Raw genomic sequence first — 6,328 nt, forward strand, 5'->3', positions numbered from 1 at the left:
CCATGACCAAGTGGGGTTTATTCCAGGCATGCAAGGATGGTTCAACATAAGAAAATCAATCAATGTATTACAACACATTAACAAGTCAAAAGGGAAAAATCAATTGATCATCTCAATAGATGCTGAAAAAGCATTTGACAAAATCCAACATCCCTTTTTGATAAAAACACTTCAAAAGGTAGGAATTGAAGGAAACTTCCTCAACATGATAAAGAGCATATATGAAAAACCCACAGCCAGCATAGTACTCAATGGTGAGAGACTGAAAGCCTTCCCTCTAAGATCAGGAACAAGACAAGGATGCCCGCTGTCACCACTGTTATTCAACATTGTGCTGGAAGTGCTAGCCAGGGCAATCCGGCAAGACAAAGAAATAAAAGGCATCCAAATTGGAAAAGAAGAAGTAAAACTGTCATTGTTTGCAGATGATATGATCTTATATCCAGAAAACCCTGAGAAATCAATGATACAGCTACTAGAGCTAATAAACAAATTTAGCAAAGTAGTGGGATACAAGGTTAATGCACATAAGTCAGTAATGTTTCTATATGTTAGAAATGAACAAACTGAAGAGACACTCAAGAAAAAGATACCATTTTCAATAGCAACTAAAAAAATCAAGTACCTAGGAATAAACTTAACCAAAGATGTAAAAGACCTATACAAAGAAAACTACATATCTCTACTAAAAGAAATAGAAGGGGACCTTAAAAGATGGAAAAATATTCCATGTTCATGGATAGGAAGGCTAAATGTCATTAAGATGTCAATTCTACCCAAACTCATCTACAGATTCAATGCAATCCCAATCAAAATTCCAACAACCTACTTTGCAGACTTGGAAAAGCTAGTTATCAAATTTATGTGGAAAGTGAAGATGCCTCGAATTGCTAAAGACACTCTAAAAAAGAAAAACGAAGTGGGAGGACTTACACTCCCTGACTTTGAAGCTTATTATAAAGCCACAGTTGCCAAAACAGCATGGTACTGGCACAAAGATAGACATACAGATCAATGGAATCGAATTGAGAATTTGGAGACAGACCCTCAGATCTATGGCCGACTGATCTTTGATAAGGCCCCCAAAGTCACTGAACTGAGTCATAATGGTCTTTTCAACAAATGGGGCTGGGAGAGTTGGATATCCATATCCAAAAGAATGAAAGAGGACCCCTACCTCACCTCCTACACAAAAATTAACTCAAAATGGACCAAAGATCTCAATATAAAAGAAAGTACCATAAAACTCCTAGAAGATAATGTAGGAAAACATCTTCAAGACCTTGTATTAGGCGGCCACTTCCTAGACTTTACACCCAAAGCACAAGCAACAAAAGAGAAAATAGATAAATGGGAACTCCTCAAGCTTAGAAGTTTCTGCACTTCAAAGGAATTTCTCAAAAAGGTAAAGAGGCAGCCAACTCAATGGGAAAAAATTTTTGGAAACCATGTATCTGACAAAAGACTGATATCTTGCATATATAAAGAAATCCTACAACTCAATGACAATAGTACAGTCAGCCCAATTATAAAATGGGCAAAAGATATGAAAAGACAGTTCTCTGAAGAGGAAATACAAACGGCCAAGAAACACATGAAAAAATGTTCAGCTTCACTAGCTATTAGAGAGATGCAAATTAAGACCACAATGAGATACCATCTAACACCGGTTAGAATGGCTGCCATTAAACAAACAGGAAACTACAAATGCTGGAGGGGATGTGGAGAAATTGGAACTCTTATTCATTGTTGGTGGGACTGTATAATGGTTCAGCCACTCTGGAAGTCAGTCTGGCAGTTCCTTAGAAAACTAGATATAGAGTTACCATTCGACCCAGCGATTGCACTTCTCGGTATATACCCGGAAGATCGGAAAGCAGTGACACGAACAGATATCTGCACGCCAATGTTCATAGCAGCATTATTCACAATTGCCAAGAGATGGAAACAACCCAAATGTCCTTCAACAGATGAGTGGATAAATAAAATGTGGTATATACACACGATGGAATACTACGCGGCAGTAAGAAGGAACGATCTCATGAAACATATGACAACATGGATGAACCTTGAGGACATAATGCTAAGCGAAATAAGCCAGGCACAAAAAGAGAAATATTATATGCTACCACTAATGTGAACTTTGAATAATGTAAAACAAATGGCTTATAATGTAGAATGTAGGGGAACTAGCAATAGAGAACAATTAAGGAAGGGGGAACAATAATCCAAGAAGAACAGATAAGCTATTTAACGTTCTGGGGATGCCCAGGAATGACTATGGTCTGTTAATTTCTGATGGATATAGTAGGAGCAAGTTCACAGAAATGTTGCTATATTAGGTAACTTTCTTGGGGTAAAGTAGGAACATGTTGGAATTAAGCAGTTATCTTAGGTTAGTTGTCTTTTTCTTACTCCCTTGTTATGGTCTCTTTGAAATGTTCTTTTATTGTATGTTTGTTTTCTTTTTAACTTTTTTTTTCATACAGTTGATTTAAAAAAGAAGGGAAAGTTAAAAAAAAAAAAAAAAACAAGGAAAAAGAAAAGATGTAGTGCCCCCTTGAGGAGCCTGTGGAGAATGCAGGGGTATTCGCCTACCCCACCTCCATGGTTGCTAACATGACCACAGACATAGGGGACTGGTGGTTTGATGGGTTGGACCCTCTACCACAGATTTTACCCTTGGGAAGACGGTTGCTGCAAAGGAGAGGCTAGGCCTCCCTATGGTTGTGCCTAAGAGCCTCCTCCCGAATGCCTCTTTGTTGCTCAGATGTGGCCCTCTCTCTCTAGCTAAGCCAACTTGAAAGGTGAAATCACTGCCCTCCCCCCTACGTGGGATCAGACACCCAGGGGAGTGAATCTCCCTGGCAACGTGGAATATGACTCCCGGGGAGGAATGTAGACCTGGCATCGTGGGACGGAGAACATCTTCTTGACCAAAAGGGGGATGTGAAAGGAAATGAAATAAGCTTCAGTGGCAGAGAGAATCCAAAATGAGCCGAGAGGTCACTCTGGTGGGCACTCTTACGCACACTTTAGACAACCCTTTTTAGGTTCTAAAGAATTGGGGTAGCTGGTGGTGGATACCTGAAACTATCAAACTACAACCCAGAACCCATGAATCTCGAAGACAGTTGTATAAAAATGTAGCTTATGAGGGGTGACAAGGGGATTGGGAAAGCCATAAGGACCACACTCCACTTCGTCTAGTTTATGGATGGATGAGTAGAAAAATAGGGGAAGGAAACAAACAGACAAAGGTACCCAGTGTTCTTTTTTACTTCAATTGCTCTTTTTCACTCTAATTATTATTCTTGTTATTCTTGTGTGTGTGCTAATGAAGGTGTCAGGGATTGATTTGGGTGATGAATGTACAACTATGTAATGGTACTGTGAACAATCGAAAGTACGATTTGTTTTGTATGACTGCGTGGTATATGAATATATCTCAATAAAATGAAGATTAAAAAAAAAAAAAAAAAAAAAGACATAATGCTGAGCAAAATAAGCCAGGCACAAAAAGAGAGATATTGTATGTTACCACTAATGTGAATTCTGTGAAAAATGTACAATGTTTTATACTGTAGAATGTAGGGGACCTAGAGATACCAATTAGTGGAGGGGGAATGATAATCTAATAAGAACAGATAAACTATGGAGGGTAATCTCAATGTTATGGGAATGCTCAGGAATGATTATGGTTTGTAAACTTTCTTGGATATAGTAAGATCATGTTGGAAGCAATAGAGTTATTTTAGGTTTTTTTTTTCTCTTATTCCTTTGTTTTCTTAGGGGTTGTTAATTTTCTTGGGGTATGGTAGGAACATGTTGGAAGCAATGTAGTTATTTTAGATTATTTGTTTTTCTTACTCCTCTGTTTGGACATGGTTTATTAATTTTCTTGGGGTATGGTAGGAACATATTGGAAGCAAAGTAGTTATTTTAGGTTATTTGTTTTCCTTAATCCATTGCTTTGTTTGAAATGTTGTGGGATTTTTTTGGTTGTTGTTTTCCTGTTTGTTTTTAATTTTTTGATAAACAAAGTTAAAAGATTGAAAAAAAAAAACCAAAACAACAACAACAAAAAAACCAGCTGGAATACTTTTTGGTAGTGCGCCATGAGTTTTTTTGAAGAATTAAAACCCATTGTTTCTGATTGAGAGGAATCTTAAAGCCTACAAAGCCTGACAAGATTTATCTTAGAGTTGGTTTAATGGGGTGTTGTACACCATGCCTTATGCAGGATACATTTTTAACCTGGCAGATAGCCTTTGCCCTAGTTGTGCAGCAATGACCAGGTGTCCCCAGGTGACAGGTGAACTCTGGTCAATCTTGCTCATCCATAGCCACTCCATCCTTACAAGGCGGTCTTGTTCTCGGAAGCTGAGGTTTCTCACCAGGGGTGGAAGGCACTCTAATAGTATTTAGGTACCCAACCTGTGCCCACCAAAATGATAATGTGGTTGCTGTCAGTCAGCACAAAGGCCAGTTGAGATTTATGGAGGTGTCCCTCCATAAATCACCAGAAAAAAGAGAAAAATAAAGAAAGTGAATTTTTGAGTACTCATCAGACAGGAGAAATTTTTTTGTGAACTGAAAGGGCAACCAAAAGGATGCTGCCACCTTCATACCAAAAGAACAAAGTTCAAAAGGAAATAATATATAAAAAAATGAGGTTCAAAGTGTCATTAGCCTGAAGACGCCCAAACAAAGGCCAGAACTTTACCCTACGAAGGGGAGGATCGGAACCAAGAGGACTCACCCACAGGAGCCTGTGGCTGTTGAGGAGATGCCAGGCACACAGAACTCTAGCAGGGGCCCGAATCCCATGGCTGCTCCAGGGCTGAGGTGGTGGGTTCTTCAGATCCCACTTCTGACACGAGGAATTTCAACTGAGAAACAACCAAACGAGCTGTTAATGAAGTAAAAGCATTTATTTGGTGTCTTAGAGTTGCAATTTGGGGAACACAGATTCAGATAGTGACTCAATTTGTGTCTTCACCTAGGGAAGTTAGGAAAGGGTATTTAAGCAGCACAAGAGGAAGAGGAAGAGGAGTTCGCTCATTCAGGGCCTGTCTCAGTTTGCTAAAGCTGCTGAAATGCAATACACCAGAAATGAACTAGCTTTCACAAAGGGGATTTACTAGGTTACAAGTTACAACTCTAAGGCCATGAAAAATGTCCACATTAAGGCATCAACAAGAGAATATCTTCTCTGAGGAAAGGCTGCTTTGAGGCAGTTTTAGTAGGTGAATAAAGCTATTGTGACTGATAACACCTTCTGTCTCACACTGTTTTGTCTGACATTGATGCAGTTGCCATGACTTTCTGTATAAAAGTGTTCAAAGCCCCACTTAGCTGAGGTAACCTGTGAATCAATGTAATTTGGAACAAGGCTTGTTTTTCTCTCAAGAAACCCCAGCCCCAGCCCAGTAATACACAGTTTTCTTTCAACTTTACCCTTAACCAAAATAATCGAAACATGAAGATTGAATTTGGAGACATATTTGCTGCAAAGGAAAATTCACATTTGCAAAAGCTAAAATGACTTAGAAATGACAGATATAAGCAAACGAACAAAAAAAGCTAATTGATGCACCAAATCTTCACTGGATAATGTAAATGGAGAAATTATATAAAGACAATCTAAGTAAAATTAAAATGGATAAAAGAAACAATCTACTCTATATAGGAAATTGGCTTAGAATGAAATTACATGACCTGAATTCTAATGAAAAAAATCACCAGTGTTGGCATAATTACATTTTAAACATATATATTTTTGAGAAAATATCATTTGAGCTAAAACATCCTTACAATCAAAGTGGCAGGGTAGAAACCATGGACCCAAAGGCCTCCTGTTTCTCTAATTTTTAAATTTCATCTGCAACAGCTTCTGTTAAAGTTGAAGGCTCCCTAATTAAGCAGCAGGGATCTGTAGACACAATTATTACACAGTTATGTAATGTTTTAGCTACAACAGCCTCCATTTTAAATTCAGTAAATAGAGTTGTGTGGCATTTACCTACATGCAGTTGCAATTTAATTTGGCCTGAGACAGAGCTTTCAATCCTGGCTGCACATCAAAATCAAGAGAGCTTTTAAAAACATTCATGTCCGGAAACCACCCAAAATAATTAAATTAAAACCTCTGGGTGTGGGGTGTGGTGATGGGTATTTTTTAACTCCCCAGGGGGCATCATTGTGCAGGCAGCACTGCGAACCACTGCTTAACCAAGTAAACCTGCAAAGGGGCTCCTCACAGGTAGCGCTGGTGATGCTGTGAGAGTGGCCCAGAGCAAACGAAAAGGCCTAAGTGGGAGGGACA

The sequence above is a fragment of the Choloepus didactylus genome, chromosome 4 (genome assembly GCF_015220235.1).
Source record: "Choloepus didactylus isolate mChoDid1 chromosome 4, mChoDid1.pri, whole genome shotgun sequence".
In the NCBI taxonomy this organism is placed as follows: domain Eukaryota; kingdom Metazoa; phylum Chordata; class Mammalia; order Pilosa; family Megalonychidae; genus Choloepus; species Choloepus didactylus.